This window comes from Monodelphis domestica, chromosome 2 (assembly GCF_027887165.1).
Source record: "Monodelphis domestica isolate mMonDom1 chromosome 2, mMonDom1.pri, whole genome shotgun sequence".
Taxonomy (NCBI): Eukaryota; Metazoa; Chordata; class Mammalia; order Didelphimorphia; family Didelphidae; genus Monodelphis; species Monodelphis domestica.
The window spans coordinates 305,912,071-305,936,375 of NC_077228.1; the positions used below are offsets into that span (position 1 = coordinate 305,912,071).

At 36.2% G+C, this 24,305-nt stretch overlaps 1 long non-coding RNA gene across 2 annotated transcripts; it reads right to left on the reverse strand.

Moving 5' to 3' along the window:
- Window positions 1–6,593: 6,593 nt before the first annotated feature.
- LOC103093943 (uncharacterized) lies at window positions 6,594–19,598 on the reverse strand. 2 transcript variants are annotated; one of them, XR_462601.2, is made up of 3 exons: window positions 19,459–19,598; window positions 17,283–17,547; window positions 6,594–6,716 (listed from the first exon to the last, which is right to left on the reverse strand). It is a non-coding gene; the product is annotated as an uncharacterized LOC103093943 (long non-coding RNA). The 2 variants fall into 2 exon arrangements; XR_008916577.1 differs by lacking the exon at window positions 6,594–6,716 and having other exon boundaries at window positions 17,221–17,547.
- Between the last annotated feature and the right edge of the window lie 4,707 nt (window positions 19,599–24,305).

A 24,305-nucleotide genomic window follows, 5' to 3' on the forward strand; every position in this document is an offset into this window, starting at 1 on the left:
ATTAAACCATCAATGAGAGAATGGCATGTGCTGGTAGCAGTGGTACTAGGTTGGGCTTCATTAAGCTTGAAGAGGTTGAATCAATTTAAACCTTCCTTCCAGGTGGGACAGAGGAGAGTACCAGGCCTGGAGTCAGAAAAAAAAAAAAGATTTCTTTCTGAGTTCAAATCTGGCCTTAGATATTTATTAGCTTTGTGACCCTGGGCAAGTCAATTAACCCCATTTCCCTCAGTTTCCTCATCTCTAAAATGAGCAAGAGAAGAAAATGACAAATCATTCCAGTATCTTTACCAAGAAAGCCCTAAATGTGGTTACATGAAGAGTTGGATACAACTGAAATGATTGAATAAAAATAGACTTGACTGATAAATCAGTGAAATATCCTTTGATTTTCAGCAAAGCACTTAATAGTGTCCAGTGGATGTAATGGGGAAAGAGATAACTAAAAAGAGCATTGTTAAGTGACTTCGGAACTAGTAGAATAGCCAGATACAAAGAGTCAGCCTGAACAATCAGTGATGAGGCAACTTTGTCTCAGAACTGATATGAGGCTCAAATGAGAGCTTTGTAAAAGCAATGCCCAATGCATAGTAGGTCCTATATAAAATATTATTCCCTTCCTCTTCTCTTAACAAAGACATAGAAGTCTCTAGGGAAATGGCCAAGAGGGTCTATGCTTTTGGCTGTTTAGTTGTTTGAAGTCATATTTGACTCTTTGTGACCTGCTTTGAGGATTTTCTTGGCAACGATACTGTAATAGTTTGCAATTTCCTTTTCCAGATCGTTTTACAAATGAGAGAACTGAGGCAAACAAGGTTAAATGATTTGCCCAGGATCACATAACTGTAAGTTTATGAGGCCAGATTTTAACTTGGGTCTTCCTAACTCCAAGTCCATCACTCTATCCTCTCTGTGTAATTCAAATTTTTTTATCAACCACTTGGATTAAGTCATCAGTGTCATATTTATCAGCTACAGACAGCACAAAGCTGAGAGAGATAACTAAAATATTGTACGATAGAGTCAGGATCCAAATATATATACATATATATATGTATATATATATATATATATATATTTATATCACAAGCCAAATCAAACAAGAAGAAATTTGTAAGGATAAATGGAAAATCTGTACTTGCTCTTAAAGAAATCAGCTCCACAAGGAAGGAAATAAACAAGAATTTATTAAGCACCTTCTATGTGCCAGTTGCTTTAGATAAATCTCAGTTTCTAAGTGCTATTTATGATCTTCATTTTACAGATGTGAAAACTGACCAAAACGAAGCTTGAGTGACTTGTCCAGAATCACACAACTAGTAAATGTCTGGGATCATATTTGAGCTCTGGTCTTCCTGTCTTGAGGTCAAGCAATCTATCCACTATGCCATCTAACTGTCTCTTGCCAAGTACAGGATGAGGAGGATGTGTCTAGAATTGAGTTAAATTGAAAACGATCTGAGAGTTTTGGAACAACAGTACAAGGATAATATATGTCATTAGTAGGGCAAGGGAACCAAAACAATGAACACTTTCATTTAGGCTACATTCAGAGAGGCTGAGTATCCAAACCGATGTTCAGCTCTTCTTTCTACATTCTGCCCTAGTCCATATCTGGAATACTACGTTCAGCCTTGGGTGCTACTTTTCAGAAAGAATCAAACTGAATATAGAAGATAGTGGTCAGCATGGTGAGGACAGTAGAGATTATGACACATGATTAGTCAGATTAGGACTCTCCTACTTAGAAAAGAAAGCACTTATTGTTGATCTGAGACCAGTCTTTAAGTATAGATTTTAAAGGGGGTGATTAAAGGTGTTTTGTTTTGCCCTTGAAGACAGAATAGCTAAGAGTAATGAATGAAATTTGCAGAGGAGCAGACTTAAGGACCAGGTGGATGAAGAATTGAATATTACCCAAATTATAGCTTAGAATTGGATAGGGAGTTCATTGTGTTCTCTTGTATCTATATCTCCTATAGGTGGTACAACTAGATTTCAATAGGGGCCAAAAATTAAATGTAAAGACAACAGGCTGGATCTCCTTTGGATTGATCAGCCTTGGAAAAACTTTATTGGTCTACATTTGTTCATCACTTCCAAGACACATCTTTTTAAAGAGGGATTTCCCAGTAGAGAGGTAGCCATGGTATAGCCAATAAAGATAGAGCCAATCTTAGAGCCAGGAAGATTTGGCTTCAAGTACCATTTGTGATACATACTGGCAATATCCAATGCAATCCATTTAACATTATTAAGCCCTACTGCATGCCAGGCACTGTGCTGAGTACTATATGACCTTGTCACATAACCTTTCAGTACTTCTAGGAAATTCTCTAAGGACTACAAATTGGAGAACAGGTGCTGATTTGCATTAGTAGAGAAAGTTACCAGAAGCTACCTAGATCAACAAAATGATGTCATTCAGTCATTTCAGTTGTGTCTGACTCTTCAGTCCCCATTTGGGTTTTCTTGACAAAGACACTGGAGTGGTTTGCAATTCCTTCTCTAGCTCATTTTACAGATGAGGAAACTGAAACAAACAGGGTTAAGTGACTTGCCTAGAGTCACACAGGTAGAAAGTGTTGCATGCCAAGATTTGAACTAAAGCCCAACAATTTATCCAGTGTGTCACTCAGCTGCCCCAATGAAATCATAAATCCAGTAAAATTGTTTTCCCTGGTGTTGTCCAATGGTTGAGAGTGATGGACTGCTTTTCATAAGAATCAAATTTTCGAGTGACCCAGAGGGAAATAAAAGTCCTATGGTTGGGGCAAATAAATTGCAGCATTTTACCAGCAATAGTTTGAGAATAAGGAATAATACAAACAATATTATTAAGGACATGGAAGTAACTTGGAATTAACTATGGGTCAGTCTTTTAGTGAGATTGAAGGATAGCAAATGATAGCAAACCAAGTGTTGTTCTGGTATCCATAACATAAAAAAGACCCAGAAGAAGCTACCCATCCTTTTCAGTAGGTCTTCTATTGAATATTTATAAAAGGAAATAGATTAAGGAGTAAAATGGATGGGCTGCTACTTGCATGGGTTGAAGATATGCCCTGATGAATAGGATCAAAAATTCTTTGTAGTAATTAGGGGAAAAAGCATCCTATCATTCAGATGTCATCATTAGGTCAATAGGTGGGTTTCCTCTTGAATATGTCAAACTACATCACTTCTGAGATCCCTCCCAGCCTGACTCTGTGTCTTCTGATTCCATAAGAGTTTGTCTCCAATTATAACCCTATCAGCAAAACCTCTGAGAGTCCTTTGAATTTTGAAAGATAGCTATAGGTGGTACAGTGGATAGAATTTTGTTTCTGGAGTCAGGAAGACCTAAATTCAAATCTGATCTCAGATATTTGTTATGTGACCCTGGGAAATTCACTAAATCTCTGTTGGCCTCAGTTTCCTCAACTGTAAAATGGGATAATTAAAGTACCTGCCCCTCAGGATTGCTATGAGAATCAAATGAGATATTTGTAAAAGTGCTTAACACAGTTCCTGACATTTGGTAGGCTCTATACAAATTCTTATTCCTTTTCTTCTTTCCCCAGTGAGAGTAATGATCCTTTGGAGACAGGTGGAATTTGGAAGCCTCATCTTCCTTTTTTTTTTTTTAAAACCTTAATGCCAAAGGTCTGAGACTTACAGGCATTCAGCCTTGGCAAACATAGAAAAGTCATTTTGAATTTGCAGAGTTCAGTAGAAGGTCAAGAACTGTGCAGTTCATCCAACCTCATTACAGGCTATTTGTGGAAAGCATACTGTATGTTTTCATTAGGAGACGACCATGAGTCTCTGAAAATTAAACACACTGTCTCATGTTTAAAGGGTCTCTATAATAAACAAGCAACATAAGAATGAGATGAAACTATTGAAATGAACAGTTCATTGGAAGGGACTTGAGCTGCGATGTCAAACTAAAAGCATCCATAAATAAGCATTTAGTTAAGTCAAAATGTACAGGATTATTGAAATATCAGTGCAGCTTTCTCAAATTTACAGACACAGAGAAATTGATTCTTCTGAGCAATTAATTTGCTTTCCAGCCAACCACAGACAATCCAGTAATCCATGAAATTGTTTCTGGAGGGGAAACATTGCCCACATCACACAGACTGTGCATTATACCCTGGAGTTCTTTTTTTTTTTTAAGGTAGGAATAAGAGGTGCCATTAAAAGTTAAGGACACTATTCTGGGTCTCAGTTCACTGAAAGTTGGAAATTAATTGGATCATCTTTCTTTCTTCTTAGAATCCAAGAACCATTTTCAACTACTGAAATTCAGTCGGTCTTAAAGGACACCAAGACTAAATAGTGCAATTAAATTAACAAGCAATCTTCAGGGACTTTTTAATTCTTATTGCCTCTACTTCAAGAATTTGAGTAAAAATAGTGTTTTGTTTAGATGCTCAGGAAAGTGTGCTTTTAAGAAGCTAAGATCATCTTCTAGGCACTGGAATTTCACCTCATCATCATCTTCAGGCATAAGTGAAACATCAATGCTTAATTTTTATTTTATTTATATACTTTTTCAATTAAAATATTACTTATGGATGAACTTCATTGGTGAGTCACTTCTGTCTTAGATTTAGTGGTTTCAATATAGAATCAATCCTCTGATACTCTTACTATCTGTGTGGCCCTGGGTAAGTCATTCAACTCTAATCTCATAGCCCTTACAGCTCTTTAACCTTCTATCCAATACTTAGTATTGATTCTAAGATAGAAGGTAAGTGTTATGTATATATGTATATGTATATAGTCAATGCATTAGTTTCTTGATTGCAGATAACTAATACTTAAGTGTGATCTTCAAGGCTCTCCAATCTAAGTCAGCAGTCCAGCCTAAGGAAATTAATTTAGGTTGTCTCTAGCTGATGCCAAAACAGCTAGTTAGCCAATTCACTTGATCATATTTTTTTTCAGTAGACAATCCACTGACTTGTATTAATTTATAATCTCTTGGTTATCTAAAACTTTCCTAGGCACAACAATGATAATAATCACAATTTGCATCTAAATAGAATTTTGGTAGATTGTTATTATTTCCTGGGTTGCATGAAACCAGGAACTATCTGGTACATTCAAGATGGGGGAAGCATTTGAAGACTCTCCCTTGACCAGCAAATTGAGTAGAATATATGGAATAAGCTTTTGGAAGGATATGAACAAAGGTCACACAGAATGGATAGGTTTAAATGAATCAGTTGTGATCTGAATCTTTGGGGAAAAAACAAATATCCACACTGATGAGATTATAGATACATTTGAGTATTTAGTGGATCATAAAGTAATAATCTTAAGAGTTGGAAACAAGCCCAGAACATATCTAGATCAATTTCCCACTCCAATTCCTCAATTCCACAGCATCCCTGACAAGTTGTTGTATAGTTTCTATATGACACAATCTTCATCCTCAAGGAGCTGAGGAAAAATTTAAATGCTTTAAATAAAGAATGTACTAACAACACATGTTAAGGAATCTGTAAGAATGTCCTTCTGACAAAAATAAAGGGAGCAGTGGAAAAGAAGTTTGAAATAAGCAGAGCAAGATCATGTTGAAGAAGACCTTAAAGTCTGCATATTTCTTGACTCTTCTCCAATTCTGCCATTCTAATGATCTGTTTAATTTCCACTGTTCCCTCACCACAAAGTTGGATCCACTTCTCAGTTATAGGTCTAGGACCCTTCCAGACCCTAGGATACATACATTTGTCATTTAGGTAAAAACTAAGGATCCGGAATTGTCATCCTTGGTGCTGATTCTACTTTGACTCATATCCTAGGTATATCAATAAGGCTTATGCCGCTGACTTATATTTCAAGTCTAAAAGTAAGCCTTTATCTTAGGAACAGGGCATTGGTGGGAAATATCCAGAGAGTGAGCCAAGATCTAAAACTAGAACTTATAATAGATAGGAAGTCATAAGCTGTAGTTCAAAATCTTTGTCTTGGTGCTCTTTCTGGCACTCTAATTTCTTAAGGATTGGTGCTCTATTTTGACACTATCCCCACCCAACCCAGTTCTTCCACCCAACCCAGTTCTCTACTACCTATCACCAAGCCTCCCTAATGCTACATGCTCGATGTGATTGAGCCTCCTAGTATTTTCATCTTGGCTCTAAGCAAACTCTTCTTACAATTCTCATATCTAGTTAGTTGGCACATAATAAGAGCTTAATAAATGATTGTTGATTTGTCTTTTACTTTTGAAATATCCTTCCCATCTGCCTCATCCTTTCTTTTCCCATTGTTACCATACTCATCCAGACCTCCATTACTTTTCCAGGTCTCTATGCCTCCCCTCCTCCCACTCCCCAGTTCTACTATGCATTATCTTCCGCCATATAAGTATAAGGTCTTTGAAAACCAGGCACTGTTTTGGTTGCTTCTGTATTCTCAGCATAATCTGGCAACATAGTAAACACTTAAAATGTAGGCTTCTTTGACTCTATATATGTGCCTACATATACATATGTGTGTATATGTACATGTATATATATACATACATAATCTAAAGCTATCCAGTTAGTATGTTTACATTAGAGAAAGACAAAACTCTTAAGGAACTCATATTCTAATAAGAGAAAAAAAATATTTGAACATTTCAATTGTAGAGTAGATAGAAAGGTCCAGAGGCCCAAAGAGAGAGGCACAGTGGCTGGAGAGATGATATGGTCCAGCAGTGTAGAAAGAAAGTTTGCCTGGAAGTAAAAGGGAGATAAAATTAATGTACAAACACTTTATAGTATATTTCAATTCATAAAACTTTATGCATGCCAGTGTTGAAACCACCACTTGATAAGGCCAAGGACTTTCATGACAAGAATGTTCTTTGCTGGGGTCAGCTGGGTGGCTCAGTGGATTGAGAGCCAGGCCCAGAGACAGGAGTTTCTGGGTTCAAATTTGACCTCGGACACTTCCCAGCTGTGTGATCCTGGGCAAGTCACTCAACCCCCATTGCCTAGCCCTTACCACTCTTCTGCCTTGGAGCCAATACATAGTAAGAGTTTTTAAAAATGTTCTTTTCCAAAAGCTTGAGGATGGTCTGGCATCAATTCTAACTGATAGAGCTTTTGTACCTAGCTTTGGGAGTAGTTACCTTCACCAGAACCAGAAGAGGGTATGTGTTCTTGGTAGGAGTAGTCTTATGTATATTACTTATGCTACCCCACCTCACATTCATTCTGTCTTCCAGGCTCCTCAACTATTAAAATAGTTTTAATCTATTAACCTTTGGGGATACCCTGTATAATAAACAATATACTGCCCCTTCCAGATTAATTCCATAATTCACTCATTCATCAATGATTTTTGAGTACTTTGTAAAAAGTTCTTTGCTATGTTCTGAGAATGATACAGGTTCTTCATTCTTGACCCTTCTCGATGTACTCCTCTCCCATCTATGACTTCTTTTACACTACAGGACAGATCCCCAGCATTTAAATTTCTTTCTAGACACCTCAAACTGCTCTTTTGTCCACTAAGAACTGGTACAATGGGAAGTGCTGGAATTAGGAGACCAGTGTTGGAATTATGGCTCTGACACATTAACTATGTGGCCTTGAGTAAATTCCCTCTATAGGCCTCAGTTTCCTCCTTTGTAAAATGAGAGGGTTGGAGTCAATGTTTTCTGTATTCTTTTATAGTTTTTTGGTTTGCTTATTTTTAAATAAAAACCCTTACCTTCTATTTTAGAATCAATATGGAATATCAGTCCCAAGACAAAAGAGCAGTAAAGGCTAGGCAACCAAGATGAAGTGATTTGCCTGGGGTCACACAGCTAGGAAGTGTGTGAGGTCTTATTTGAATCCAGGCCCTTCCATCTCCAGGCTGCCTTTACACTGAGCCACTTAGCTTCTCCCTGCCCTTATAGTTTGGAAAGCTATGAAGGTTCCCTTACAAGACTATCATGAGAAGAAAAAAAAAACTTACTAGACAGGAATGTACCTCTAAATAGCAAGGTTTTGTTTTTTTTTCCCTTTTTTATTGATCTCCCACAGAGCAAAAGTGAGCCAGCAGATATCATTTGCATCTTTCTTTTAAGCTCTACAGTGGTACCATGAATATAATCACCATATATTTGGAGATCAAAATTATTAAAGTACTCATGGGTCACATTTGAATCTCTGATTGGATGACAAAAACAAGACCAAACTAACAAGATGATGGATACATTTTTTCATCATGACCAAATAGTTCAACTGCTGAAAATTTGCTTCAGATGCAATGTCTGCAAGAGACAGTGTCCTTCTAATTCAACTTCTCATCAAAATAACCAAAAAATGTATAAAACCCCTACTCATGGCTTTATTTAGTACCCTAACTTACCCATAATACTAAGCCAGCATAGCCTTCACCAAGAGCATTATCTCATCTGGTCTGTTTACCAGACTTCTGTTACCCACACTCAAAGGAAATCTTTTTTAGTTTTCTTTTTTTCTTAGTTTAAACTACAGTACACTTTAGGCACCACTTAATCCTGGCAAAGCCTCATCAAACCATCTCAGACCAGTACTAACTTAAGCAATACTGCTAAGAATTGTTGATTTTCTATATTTCTATAATGACATCTTAGGCTTATTTATTTCTATGAAAAATCTGTGACTCTCCTCCACTCAATATAAAAGATCTACTGAATATAAGTAAATAAAAATAACTTGTATGTACATATATCTAAATTTTCTGAAAGACTTGATTAAAATATTCTTTATGTCTGTAGTTGAAATTAATTACAATACCAGTAGATCTGTGATCTCATTGATGTGGGTAGGGCTTCCAAGGATGCAGATATTAGCCTTTTAAGTTCAATTTAGTTTTTGTCCATGTCATCTCCAAAATATACTGCAAGGGTTTTACCTAACTAAGCAATGAACAAGTCAACTTAATTTCCAAATCTATGCAAACGCATCACTTGATTTGGTGCAGAGAGCACAAAATACTCCACTAGAAATTCAGTTAAAACAATGAGTTGTTCATTAGACATCTTCTCGTGTAACTGAGCCAGTGGAGAATGACCAGTTTCTGAGGGTCACATGCCTTTTTTTCCTTTGAGTCTCCCTATTTCATCAAGAATGGAAATGCAGTGACCACTCACAGATCTGGTTCCAGTTCTCCGCTGATTATCACCTACTCTATTTCTAACTGGGATTGGTTTATCCTTCATTAGGCAAACTGGAGACCTTTCCATTTCTAGGGGCTCACCACATTAGTGCAGAAAACTGGGGTATCATTTGATACCCCAACTGGAGCTTGGAACTCTGGAACCCAAGTGATTCACTCAACCACAGCCTTCCTAAGAGTCGGGGTTATAGACATTACGTCCTTATACTCAGATAACTTGTAAACCAACTACAGCATCATTCTTTGAGCCACAATAGGAATTTAGATATAGCAATCACCTATTGTAAACCAGGAATTAGGAACAATCCAGGATGGTAGCAAACTGCATATGAAGTAAAGGACTCTGGGGAAATGGCTAACTCATACTCTCTTCCTTTTCCCTTAGCATCTTTTCTTGAGTCCCAGACACTAGCAGGATAAGAAAGTCCAGATCTTCAAGAAAGATTCAGGTGGGGAAGAAGAGAAAAATAGGGTGTAATTTTTCTGAACCTATCTGAACCCAGTGGACCCTTCCTTTATTACTATTTGGCCTCATTCATCCAATATGTAGTTATTCAGTGTTTAGAGAGGAAGGCATTCGGGGAGATGCAATGTTTGGACCAACAAAGCCCATGCCTTCATGAAGCATAAAGTATAGAGAAGATTAGGTATAAACACATTATATTTATATGCAATGCATATTATATATATTAAGTATAATTCATATGCTATAATAATTATAGTAGAAAACTTCAAAACAAAGTACTGTGTGAAAAATCACACTGTTCCTTTGAGAATAGATAGGTGTCTGATATCTTAAAGACCCAAACTTATGCTATAATTTTTCAAGCATGTACTGATAGCCCTAAGCTACAACAATAAGGTGACAATGACTTCATGCAATGGAGTCCTGTGGTTGGTCCTTTCTGAATGTTTAACAGAGTCCCAAATTTCCAATAATGCTGCTGTAGAAGTCAATTATGGATGATAAAAGTGTGGCCATTCTTTGATATCTCACTATGATGACACCTGGGTGGTACTTGAGTTCTCTTAAGTTTCAATGGCAACAGAAAATCTCCACAGGTCCTGAAAAAATTAAATATTAGCTTAGTCACACACTGTGTTTGCTCTTTGAAGGCTGATGTCCTGAAGTACAGGAAGGCTTAATCACCACAAAGTTAGTTAAAAGCTGATCAATTCTTTGGCCAAAATGAGTCATATAATGAATAAAATTAGCAATGTCTCTCAGAAGGCACTCTAAGGAGGAGAGAGTGAATTGATGTATTTTGGAAGTGAATGTGATATAAAAACAAAAAGTTATATGAGATAAACTGAATTGAGTCCTTGACTTGGAGTCAGAAACAGAGTTTGAATTCTTCCTTTGACACTGACTAGTTGTATAACCAACCACAGGATGTCATTTTATCTATTTAGGCTACCATTTAAACAAATTAAATGAGCAGGGTGGACTAAATCAAGGATTCCTTTTGTGGAGATTGTTTTATATCTAGATAGATATACATCCATAGATGTGTGTGTACATCTTGCAACTTTGCTAAAATTGTTGATTGATTTGATTCATTTTTTAGTTGATTCTCTAGGGGTTCTCTAAGTAAATCATCATGTCAATAATTTTGTTTCCTCATTGTCTAGGGTTATTCCTTCTATTTTTTATTCTTATCTAATTCTTATAGTTAGTATTTCTCATATAATAGTAAATAGTAATGGTGATCATTGATATACTTGCTTCAATTTTGTTTATTGGAAAGTATTCCAATTTGTCTCCATTAAAGATAATACTCTTGGTTTTAGATAAATATTACTTAAAATTTTAAGAAGAGGTTCATTTTTCCTATGCTTTCTAGCATTAGTAGAAATGGGTGTTATAGCTTGTCAAAAGGTTTTTATTCATCTATTGACATAATCATGTTTGTTATTTTTCTTACTGATATGGGAAATTATGTTTATAGTTTTCCTGATGTTGAGCAAGCCCTGCATTCCTACTATAAGTCCAGGTCCATTATAATACATGATCTTTGTGATTATTTACTAGAATTTCCTTGTTGGTATTTTATTTAAAAAGTTTTGCTTTGATATTCATTAGAGAATATGGTCTATAGTTTTCTTTATTTTTGCTCTCTGGCTTAGTTATCAAAACTATATTTGCTTCAAAGAAGGAACTAAGAAGGCCTCTTTCTTTACCTATTTTTGCAAAAAAAACTTATATGCCATTGAAATTAATTGGTTTTAAAAAAATGTTTAGTAGAATTCTTTTGTAAATCTTGTCCTGGGGTTATTTCTTAGGGAACTCATTTAGGGTTTGTTCAATTTCTTTGTCAAAGATGAGATTATTTATTCTATTTCCTCTGCTATAAATGTAGGCAATTTAATTTTTGTAAATATTCATCCATTTCATTTATATTATTAGTTTTATTGGCATATTTTTGGACAAAATAACTCCTAAAATTATTTTAATTTCATCTTCATTGGATGTGCACTTATCCTTTTAAATTTTTATTCTGGTAATTGGCTTTTCTTTTTTTTTTTTTAAATCAAATTAGCCAGTGATTTATCTACATTATTATTTTTTTTTTCATTAAGCCAGCTCCTACTTTTAAATATCAGTGAACTCAGTGTTTTTACAATTCAATTTTATTTATCTCTCATTTGATTTTTATGTTTTCTATTTTGGTGTTTAGATTTTAAATGTGATGTTTTTGTAAGTTTTTTTTTTAATTTGCATGCTCAATTGGTTGATCTGCTTTTTTCTCTTTTATTTATGTAAGCATTTAGAAATATAAATTTTATCCTTATTACTACTTTTCTTTCCATAAAATGTGAATGTCTCATTACTGTCATTATATTTAGTGAAAACTATTATTTCTATGATATGTTATTTGGTCCACTCATTATTTCAGGTTGAGTTATTTAGTTTCCAATTAATTTTTAATATATACTTCCAAGGCACTTCATTGAATTAATTTTTATTATAATATGCTCAGAAAAGGCTGTGGAAAAAAAATGAAATTTTTTTATGTCATAACACATGGTCAATTTTTGTGAATGTGCTTAACCAAATGGTAAAAGTCACCCAAAAAATGTTCTCCCAGTTCTCCTAACTTATTACCTGACCTATCCTACTCCACCAGTTACACACAGAAATGGCCATATATTTAATCTTTCCATTGCCCATAATTGCATCACTTTCATATTCATGAACTCTGAATTCCCTTATCTGATCATAATCTACTGCCATTCTACCTCTCTTTCCCTCTGCCTTGCAACCCCAAATCCTGTTCTTCAACTTCACTCTGATCTCTAATTCCTTCAACCCTTATTTCTTTCTCAGGCCATTCCCCCTGCACTGGCTATACTCTTCTCTTGCACATCTTGAACCCTTACTGAACTAATTCAACTTTACCCTCTCCACTTTCCTTAATACCCTAACTCGATTATCAGATTGATGATCTTGCCCCCTACCAAGCTTCAAACCTAGATTACATTCAACCTTTTGCTGCCTTGAAGGCAAATCATGTGCAATGAAGGAAAATCATGTGATTGGATCTCTCCAAAATTATGACATAATTTCAACTGAATTCTGACTGTAGAAAGGCAATTCTTATACAGTCCCTATTGGGCTAACTATAGCAACTTTTAAAAAACTTATTCTTCCTAAAATCTCCCATAGTTCTCCCTCCCCCAACTCTTTTAGTTGAAAATTTTATCTCATATTTCACTGAAAACATTTAATTCACTAGCTAAGAGCTCCCTCTTTTCCTTCCTTCCCTCTCACATCAGAGATACCTCCTTCCACTATCTCTTCTTGTCTCATATGAAGTGGCGACCTCTCTCCTTGCCAAGGCAAAGTCTTCTATGTGCAAAACTTTTTCCATTTTTATTCTATATTCTCCAGTGGATTGCCTCCTTTTATCATCTTACTTATCTCTCACTTACTTTCTATTTCTTCCTGTCTACTGTATGCTTCTCAACAGCCTACAAATATACCCATGTTTCCCTTATTCTTTAAAAAGTCTTCAATTGATGCATCAATAACCACTAACTTTCTTTTCATATATCTCTACCCTTTGTGGCTATCTAAAATTGGTGCCTTTATTTCCTTTTATCTCACTTTTTTTTCCTTAACCTTTTTATTAATTCTTCACATTCCGGTTTGCTATTTTATCATTTGACAGAAATTACTCATTCCAAAGTTATTAATGATCTTCTACTTGCCAAATCTAATGACCTTCTCTCAATCCTCATCATTGATTTTGCTTTGACCTTTGTCAGAGACACTTTAAAATTTTTCCCCTAGTTTATTGTTCCCCTTCTAATCTTGGTTGCATTGGTTTTGTTTGTTCAAAAGCCTTTTTAATTTAATGTAGTCAAAGTTATCTGTTTTACATCTTCTAATTTTCTCTATGTATTGTTTGGTTATAATTCTTCCCTTATTTCCATAGGTCTGACAAGTAAACTATTTTGTGCTTCCCTAATTTTTTATATTAATTTTTATTTCAAAATCATGTGTCCATTTTGATTTTACATATTTATATGGCATGAAATGACAATTTCCACCATACTGTTTTCCAGTTTTCCTAGAAGTTTTTGTCAAATGAGTTCTTCCAAAAACTTGGATCTTTGGGTTTATAAAATATAAAGTTACTATGGTTATTTATTTCTACAGGTTCAGTGCCTAATCTATTCCTTTGATCCACTACTCCTTGCCAATACCAGATTGTTTTGATGGTTGCTGCTTTAAAATAAAGTCTGAGATCCAGTACAGCTAAGCTACTTTCTTTCATATTTTTTTCCATTAATTCCCTTGTTACTCTTGGCCTCTTGTTCTTCCAGATTAATTTTATTATTATTTTTCCTAGTTCTATGAAATAACATTTGGGTAATTTAATTGGCATAGAAATAAATAGGTAAATTAATTTAGGCAAAGTAGTCATTTTTATTTTATTGGCTCACCCTACCTGTGAGCATTAAGGGTTTTCCAATTGTTTAGATCTGACTTTATTTGTATGAAAAGTGTCTTATAGTTGTGATCATATAGTTCCTGGTTTTGTCTTGGTAGGTACATACACTCTCAGGTATTTTAATTTGTCTATAGTTATTTTAAATGATGTTTCTCTATCTCTTGCTGTTCGCTTTATTTGCAGTATAAAGAAACTCTGATGATTTATATAGGTTTATTTTATATCTTGCAACTTTGCTACAGTTGTTAATTGTTTTAATTAGGGTTTTTTATTCTCTAGGATTCTCTAAGTATATCATCATATTTGCAAAGTGATAGCTTTATTTCCTCATTGCCTAATTCCTCAAATTTCTTCTTTTTCTCTTATTGCTTTGCTATTGCTAACTAGATTTTTTTGCTAACATTTCTAGTGAAGTCTCTTCAGCCTTAATACTGTCAATCACCCTTTTTCCTGTATACTCTCCTCTCTAAATTTGAGTGACATTTCTGTGTCCTCCCTCTGCTTTTGCCTGTCTCTTCCTTCTCAGCCTCTTTTGCTGGACCACACCTCATTATACTTGCTATTCATGGGTACTTAACTCCATAAGTTGTATCCTAAGACCTTTTCCCTCTATACTATTTAGTTTTATGCTCCCATGGTCTCAACTATCATCTCGATGGTGATGTTCCTCAGACCCACTTATACAGCCATAGCCTTTCTTCTAACTTCCAGATTCATATCTTCAATTGTCTGTTAGATATCTCCAATTGGATATACCATAGAAATCTTAAACTTGGTGTATCTAACACTAAACTCATAATTTACTCTAACCTCCCTTTTCTAAATTTCCCTATTGCTCCTTTCCTTTTTTCTTTCCTTTCTTCCTTTCTTTTTTTAGTGAGACACCTTTTGTTTAAAAAACAACAACAACTGTGTGGTCTCCATGAAGAAAGGTGGGGAGAGAAAGCATTCATAATGGGAGTAAGGCAAGGAAACTGCTTTGATGTCTTGCATTCTGGATTAGAGAGAAAAGAGTAGGTTAAATATAATACAGAGGCCAGCAGGGAGTTCACCTTACACCAATAGCCTGTCAGTTTCCATGGATGCTGAGAATGGTTAGTGGAATCTGAATAGTCTTGTTTTCCTAAGAAAAGGGTGAGATAAAAGGTAAGGCACTTCATGTTGAGGAAGGACAGGATTAAAATTCAGTTCCACAACCAAATAGGGAGTTAGTTCTTCCAATCAAGAGAAAAAGAAAAGTTTTGTCCAGGATTGTAGAAAGATGCTGGAGCTCTTGAGTAGCATTGCTTTAGTTCTACTAACCAAGAGAGATGTCTGGATAATGCAACAATAGCAACAGAAAATATTGGAAAAGGTATGTGGAGTGATCTTGTTGGTTGAATTATCCAAGATGATTTTTGTTTCTTTGTTTTAGAACCCTTACCTTTCATCTTAGAATTAATATTGTGTATCAGTTCCAAAGCAGAAAAGTGGTAAGGGGTAGGCAATGGGCTTTAAGTGACTTGGCCAAGTTCACACAACTAGGAAGTGTCTGTGTTCAAAATTGAACCCAGGACCTCCTATCTCTAGCCTTTTTGTTTGTTTCTTTTAAAGAAAGAAAACAACAAATATATGAGCTGTCTTTGATCACCCAGACCTTCAAAGGAGGCCCTCCCTCATCTTAGAGAGTCAGTTGCCCCTACTTCCTTTTTTATCCTTTTTAAAAAATTTTATTTTTACTTATATATTTATTTTAGTCAATTTTGAACATTATTCCTTGGTTACAAGAATTATATTCTTTCCCTCCATTCCCTCCCCCCACCCTTCCTTTAGTTGACGTGCAATTCTATTGGGTATTACATGTGTCCTTGATAAGAACCCATTTCCATGTTGTTGATGTTAGCCCTAGGATGTTCATTTGGTCTATATCCACAATCATATCCCTTCGACCCATGTACTCAAGCAGTTGTTTTTCTTCAGTGTTTCTGCTCCCACAGTTTTTCCTCTGAAAGTGGATAGCGTTCTTTCTCATAGATCCCTCTGGGTTGTTCATGATCACTGCATTGCCACTAATGGAGAAGTCCATTACATTCTATAGTACCACAGTGTTTCAGTCTCTGTGTACAATGTTCTCCTGGTTCTGCTTCTTTCACTCTGCATCAATTCCTGGAGGACATTCCAGTTCTTATAGAAATCCATCAATTTAAGCACAATAGTATTCCATCACCAACATATACCACAATTTGTTCAGCCATTTCCCAATTGAAGGGCATCCCTTCATTTTCCAATTTTTTTGCCACCACAAAGAGTATAGCTACAAATATTCTTGTACAAGTCTCCCCACTTTTTTCTTGATGCATACATAATTCTTTATTGGACACTTGAAAGGATCTCCAGAGGCTCTGGAGTAAGGGTGAAGCAGAGAATTGGAACACATCATGCATGACCTTTACCATTTGAGATGCCTGATGGGAAAGTGCAGCCCAGCAAGTCCTCCTCCTTCCCTAGCTAATAAAAAAAAAAGCACTTGTAGCTGCTCAACTCAAGTTCATAGATGACCCAACATCAGTTTTTGCTCCTCAGCCACTAAAGGGTTATAGAAGTCTTTGATGATCACACAGGTAGTCAATATACAGGGATCAGGACATGGACTGCTGAGATGAGAAAGAAAACTCCATCTGGACAAGACACAATCCTATCTATACCAGTATCTGGATGCCTACAAAAGTCATGGATTAGCCAGAGAACAGGGGTAGCATAGCCCTATTATGCTTAGGACGCCAGCACCTTCCAGTCACCCAGGCTCACAACCTAGATGTTCTACTCATTATTCTTTCATCCTCCATATGCAATCAGCTTGAAGTCCTGCCATTTCTACCTTTGCAACATTTCTTTGTATACACCCTCTCTCCTCTGTAACTGTCACCATCCTAGTGCAGTCCCTCATCAGTCTCATAGCTGGACTACTTCTTTTTAAAAAAATCTGTATTACTAATAATAAACACAAACATCATTTCCAAACATAAAACAAAATATGCAAACAAAAAAATTAACTTTATATGAAACCATGAATGCTGGCTTCATAACAGTTGTTTTAAGTATAAAATTCTACACTTTCATTTCAAAACATTCATCATGCTATTTGAACTTCTTTTATGTGAATTTATAATATTGCAATGACCATTAAGATGTCATTATTGCTATACCCACCCTCTCAAGAACCTCATTTCTCCTCCAAAACACAAAGGTTGAGAGAACTTGTAACACCAACAAAATTAATACCCATTGTAGGATGTGTCAAAAAATTTAGGTTTCTTTATCCATCCTGAGTCCATCTCTTCTGTCTCGAAACTTGGTTGTCCAGTTTGTTTTTTTCATTATTTTTAGCATTGTTTCTTTTCACATTATTGTTGTATTGATTTAAATTCTTGATTCTGCTCATTTCACTCAGCATCAGTTCACATTACCCAGGATTCTATAAAACCAAGAAATATTCATTATGTTCATGTATGCCTATTATTCAACCATTTCCCAATGATCCAAGAAGCCATCTAAAACATAGATTCTTAGTGCTTTGACTTTTAATCCACACACCAATACCTGGACTATTTCAATAGCCATTTTTCCGGGTGGGGGATGGAGGGGTGTCAGACCAGTCAAGCCTCATTCCCCTCCCAGCAACACTACTGACTTTCTGGACTTCAACATTCCTGTCTTGAGTATATTTTCCCATTTCTTTCACACCTTTCCCTTGTCAGCCTCACTTAACTCCCATTGCCTAGACCTAACTGCTCTTCTGTCTTAGAACCAATACATAGTCCTGATTCTAACAGAAGATAAGGGTTTTGCTTTTAAAAAAAAAAAGAATCTCTATGAAATCGGGGACTGTACTGTATTTGTATCTGTTGTGTTTGGTACCTAGCAAGTTTTTTATAAATCCTGTGGCCTAATCCAGCTTTCCATAAAGTTAGGCTGTGATCTTTTTGAACTGACAGGGAATATTTTAATAAAAAGAATGAAGGTCTTATTATTAGAATTTGGGTCTTAAGACTGTCAGCATGTGGTATTTTAGTCTTTATCCCCCATGGTCTGTTGAAGGGCCACTTAAACTGATTTAAAGAGGCACAAATTTGATTTTTTTCCCCAGGTCTAGCAGAGAAAAGATTGGGTCAAAAATACTCAACTCAGAAAAAAAAATGTTCCATAGCTTCCATTGTAGATAGGTATAATATAAGTCAACCAAAAGTAAATCTACATACTGCTTTCCTAGTTAGTGTTCTAGCCCTTAAAATCTTTGAGGGCTTAGACTTAGGGAAAGACTAGAGCAGAAAGGGATCTTAATGATCATCTAGTCCAGCTCCCTCAGTTTACAGATTTAAAGATTAAGTAAATGTGGCTTAAAAGAGTTAATTGTGGTGATCTCAATAACAAATATGTTTGTAACTGGAACTCAGACTCTTTTTCACTTCAGAACTATTAACCAGAGAAATGCTAACACTTCAAATGAATCACCTGGGAAAGAGGCCTCTCAGGTCTGGAGGGGTATGCCCCAGCCATCTCTTCATTATATGTTCAATATTTTTATTAGTACTACAGAGGAAGGCACTGATGACACACTTTACAGGGAAATGTAATTGGAAAAGAGAGCTAACATTTTAGATGATGATATCAAAAGCCACAAAAATATCAGCAGGCTAAAATATTTATCTGAATAATCACAACAACAATAGCTGCCATTTATATAATTCTTTAAGGTTTGCAAAATGCTTTGCATGCATAACAAGAATAATCGGGGTGTCCTTGCTGGCCTTCTGAACTGGAGCCATTCCAAGAAGAATGTGTGGGGATGAGCTTGTTTACTGGCCCCTTGCTTAAAGATGTGGACAATCAGAGGGTCCCTGTATGTCCCTGTGACTAGTCTGTGTCAAAGAAGATTGATCACCAAGCCCACTCAGTGGACTTTATGACTGTGACCCCTTTCTCTTTTTCCCTCTTCCTTAGAGCATGTCACTTGGGATCAGATAGCTTTGTCCTCAGACTTTCAGCCAAAAGTGGAAGGGAATCCCAAATATCTCCTGTCTTTTTAGTAGGTAATCTTATATTCTCTGATAGAAAGAGAGCAACATTTATAATGGAATTCTTGAACTTTTAGACTCCAACAACAACAACAAAACTTTCAAAAAATTGTTTGCCAATTAACTGCCTGGCAATCTGCCAACTCTTCCACCAAGAAGGAAACAGGAGTGATCTTGAGTCTCAGTTGATTTAATCTCTCTGGGAAACCTTTGAAGTTATTTTGCATTTAATGGTTTCCTGAACATAATTTAAAAAAAAATTTCCTTGAAATATGATAAAGCAAGTTTATGTAGGCCTAAATAGGTGTTACCTAGAGAACTTCAGAAGGCCTGATGGATGTTGCCAAGTTGCCAGGCTAGGACTCAAGCCCTGAGTGAATAGGGCTGAACCCCAGATGAATAAATTGAATTCAGTGCTCCTTGAAGAGCTCCATGCTTTCATCTTGGAGTCTCAGGGCTGTTCTGTTGGTTGCCCAGGCTCCCAGCCAAGACTAAGCCTCACTATGGCAACAGCCATTGTTCAGACAGGATCCACATGGACATCTATCCACATAGCATAATATAAACTGATGAAATGTGACTTCATACTCTAGTCAGATCTTTTTTTTCTCATGATGCTTGTTAAGTACAAGCCGAGTAGAGCCAACATTTTTTCTTTTGATAGTGGTTGAAAGATTAATTGACTTCATAATAAAGTCTCTAAGGAATGGACAAGCCTTGGAGATGCATGATCTTCCTCATTCAAAGAAGATGCCATTTGAAGAAATTAGCCTAAACTAGGATTTTGTTGCCCATCCAAAATGAGACACTTGCCTTGCAAAGAGAGAATCTACTCTAGGCTTTGGGGTTAGAGCCTTCCTGAAGCTAAAGCAAATTTGCTTTCAGGTTTTTTTGACTTTAATCCATTTAAGCAATTGCTTTATTGACATCTGTACTTTCTTCTATTTACCTTTCATACCAGAACTTTTGAAAACCAAAATTCTTAAGCAATTTTTTTTGCTTCTTAAAGCAGATTGAAAGTTTTAACTTTTCATCAGTATAAAAGAAAAATGTTCATCTCTAAATCTAATGAGGAGTAGAGAAAAACTGCAAACTAGAAAGCCTCTCAGTTTCTCCTGAGACAACTTTTCAAAATATATCTTTATTTTTTGGTCAATTATAATAAAAATAATGTATGTAACACTGTATGTTTACAAAGTAATTTCCTCCTAAAGACTCGGTGAGGTAGAAGTTGTCATTATTTGCAACTTGAAGATGAGAAAATTGAAGCTTAGAGAATCAAGTGACTTGCTCACAGCCAGCCACATGTTGAGAGAGATCAGAGCTGAGACTTGCACCCAAGTACTCTTTTCTCCATTTGCAGTTTACTTCTACATATTCAAATACAAAGCAAATTAATACCGTATTAATTATTAATTTTTATATTAATTTAAATTAATTAATCTAATGCCTTATTAATTATAATTTTAATTAATTTAATTAATTTTTAATTTATTAATTGCTAAATTTTAATTATTAATACCTTATTAATAAACTCAAATATGAAAAATTTTCAGACTGGTTATACCTTCACTCCCTTTCAAATATATAGAGAAAATAATCAAGGCCTGGCAGTTCTTGGAATGTAAGACATGAAATTGGGATTGCACAAATGTAGAAACAACAGAATTAATGAATATGTTTATTTGGAAATCATGGCTGATATACCTCAAGAAAGTCAGATAGAAGATTCAATGTATTCCAAAATATTTATAGCAGAACTTCTAAAGTAGCAAAGAACTAGAAACCAAGTAGATGTCCATTGACTGAGGAAAGGCTTAAAAAATCAGGATGGTTCCCCTGATTCTTTTCCCCCAAAGAAGTTTTGTTTTCCATTGGCTGGTTGTCACTAGGTATTATCAAGTGGCCACATCGTCACCTCTACTGGAGATAATCCAAAACCCCACTCCTCTCTGACACCTGGACTCACTATCCTCTTGTTTCGAGGCCATCCGCCTTCCTCGAGGTCCTTAAGACCTTGCAATTTACCCTGTATTTTTACCTACCCAAAATAGCCTTTCTAGTTTCCTATCAGCCTTAGTCCTCCTTTAAAGAGTACCTCCCCCAATTAAAATGTGTGCTCTTCAAAAGCAGGGATTATCTCAATTTTCTTATGACTCCAGCGTTTAAAATAATGTTTGACAAATAGGAAACCTTTAACAACCGTTTTTCTATTCCATTAAATGCTGCAGCACCTTAAGAAATACTGAATACAAAGAAGCCAGGGAGAAGTAGTATGATAATAACTGGTGCAAAACAGACAGGAAAGCAAATAAGCACAATGAGCACAAAATGAAAATAGAAAAAAAAAAGCAACAGTGAAAACTGAACGCCTCCACTTATAATGGCCAAACTTGGCTCACAACAAGAAATAGGGGAATGCATTTCTCTCCACTCTTTGCAGATACATGAAGGTGCAATGCATTATATATTGTTGGATTTAATGCCTTGGTTAGTTTTGCCTAAACTGCCTTTTTGAAGGAATGCTTCTCTAGATGGGTGGAGAAAGGAATATATTAGAAAATGAAGGACATGTTAAAAATAAAACAGATAAGGAGGGAAAAATGTCTAGGCTGAGTCTGATAATTAACCTCCCATTGAATATCCTGGCCTAGAAGAGAGTCAGTCTGGGAATGGTTTTTGTTGAGAGAAAAAGGAATTTGGTTCGTAAAAAGAATACTTTTAAACTTTCTAATTGACTCATTATTTCACTCAGCAGAGCAGCCTTTTCAAATCCTTTCATCCCTTTCTCATTCCCTGTGGTTCTCCTTCCCCTAACTCTCACTGCTAAGAAATTTCATATTATAATGGGAAAAAAAAAATCAGGACATTCCCCAGGAGCTCTCTTTTCCACTCCTCTTCATCTCAATCACTCAAATGCCCCCTCCCCCATCTCCTCTTTCACTTTTATATCACATGAAGAGGTGGTTTCTCCTAGTTAAAGCAAACCTTTCTACAGTCATAAGGGATCACATTTCTTCTCCCACACCTCTCATGCATATTTCAAGTTCTTTTCCTACTGCCTAACAAATATGTCTTTGTCACATCCTCATAAAACCCTTGCTTTGGGGACAACTAGATGGCTCAGTGGATTGAGACCCAGCCTAGAAATAAGAGGTTCTGGGTTCAAGTGTGACCTCAGACACTGCCTAGCTCTGTGACCCTGGCCAAGTCATTTAACTCCCATGGCCTAGACTTACTGCTCTTCTGCCTTGGAACCAATACACAGCATTGATTATAAGAAGGAATTTATGGGTTTAAAAAAAAAACCTAAAACTAAATTGATCTATCCATCCCTCCTGGCTATCACCTTATATCTCTTTTCCATTTTGTGTCTAAACTCCCAAATAGGACCATCTATGATTAATGTCTCTACTTCCCCTTCCTCTCACTTCCTCCTTGACTCTTTGAAATCTGGCTTCCAACCTCATCCCTGAACTGAAATTTCTGTCTCCAAAGTTACCAATGATATCTTAATTAAATATCTTCATTACCAAATATAAAGGAAAAGAACATTTTTAAATTTTCATCCCTCTGGGGCTTTCTTGAAACCTTTGACATTGTTAATCAGCCTCTTCTCCTTCGAAACTCTTCTATCTCTAAGTGTTCATGACATACATCTCTTCTATTTCTCCTCTTACCTCTCTGATGATTCCTTCTCAGGTTCTTTTTCTGGATCTTCATCCAGGTCATCCCTATTAACTGTGGATGTACCCCAAGATTCTGGTACCTCTTCTTTTCTATACTGTTTTGCTTGCTGACCAACCAATGTTAACTTTGCTTCAGACCTCTAATTTTCCATCTAGTTTCCATCTAATTTTCCATTCTTATTGAATATTTCAAACTGTATGTCATGTAAACATCTTAAACTCAACCTGTCATAATGAGTCAGTTTTTCTTTGCCTCCAGCTGACCTCATTTTCAGCTAATGCTAAAACTGTCTCTCCTGGGGTGTTCAAACAAAGAACTCAAAACTGAATTGACTATGAATTGGTCCTCCTTCTTTCCCAGAAAACATTCCTCTGCCCAAAGGACTGAATTAGAAAGAGGACAATTGAAATTCTGAAGAAATAGAAATCCACTCCCAGTCACTTTAACCTTTGACTTTTTTTAACTTGATCTGGCTTTTGCCCCTGCCCCCTTTTCATATATTAAAAAAACAAATAGAAATATTTCTGTGGTTCAGTGGAAGTCCTAGTACTCTGGCTTTGTGTGTCTGCCCAGATTATAATTCCAGGGCCATACCTCTGTGTGAATTTTCTCAAATAAAATCTCCTTGCCCCAATTAAAGACCCACTATTGTCATGGGCATTGTACCCCCAGAAACTCAGGCAAACTATTATCAGAGAAATTCCTTTGCTCCCTTACACCCTCTGACTCCCAACCCAAAACATCTGACCTTGAGAGGATTATCCTCCTTGGATTGTCCCATTGATTTGAGATGGACAAAGAGACACACCTCATCTATCTGTCCTCCAACTCATGAGAAGCACCCCCATGCCTTCAGGGAAACCTCCTCCCCTACCCCCTGCCCCAGAGTCAAGTCCTCATTGCTGTAAAAGAATATAAAAACCCCAGAACTAAGGCATTGGGGAGCAACCTCCACTAGTGCTATCTTGCTTGTCAAAAATTCGACATTACTAATGAATCTCTCTTTACTTTTAAATTAAGTTTCTGGGTCTTGCATTCTTGCAAAAGGTATCTTTCCCGAACCCTGGGGTACACCTCACAACACTTATTACAAATACTTTGGTAATCAGCAGCAATGCGATGATCCAGGATGATTCTGAAGGACTTATGAGAAAGAACACTATCCACATGCAGAGGAAGAACTGTGGGAGCAGAAACTGTCAATGTGGAATTTGGAAGTTTATTTAGTTTGGAGGTAGAAATCCCAGGTTTTGACCTTGTCATAGAGTTTTCTCCCTGAGGGAAGGTTCTACTTCACTGGTCTCAGGCTAACTATAGACAATCCACTTCAGTTGGGAGCTAACCCCAATTTGAAGTTGAGTGACTCTTCCTCAGAGGAAGAGTCTCTCCTCTCCTCTCGCCTTTTCCCAGTATATCACATCCCGAGGATCAAACTCAGAGCCTTCAGCTTTCTAGACTGACACCTACC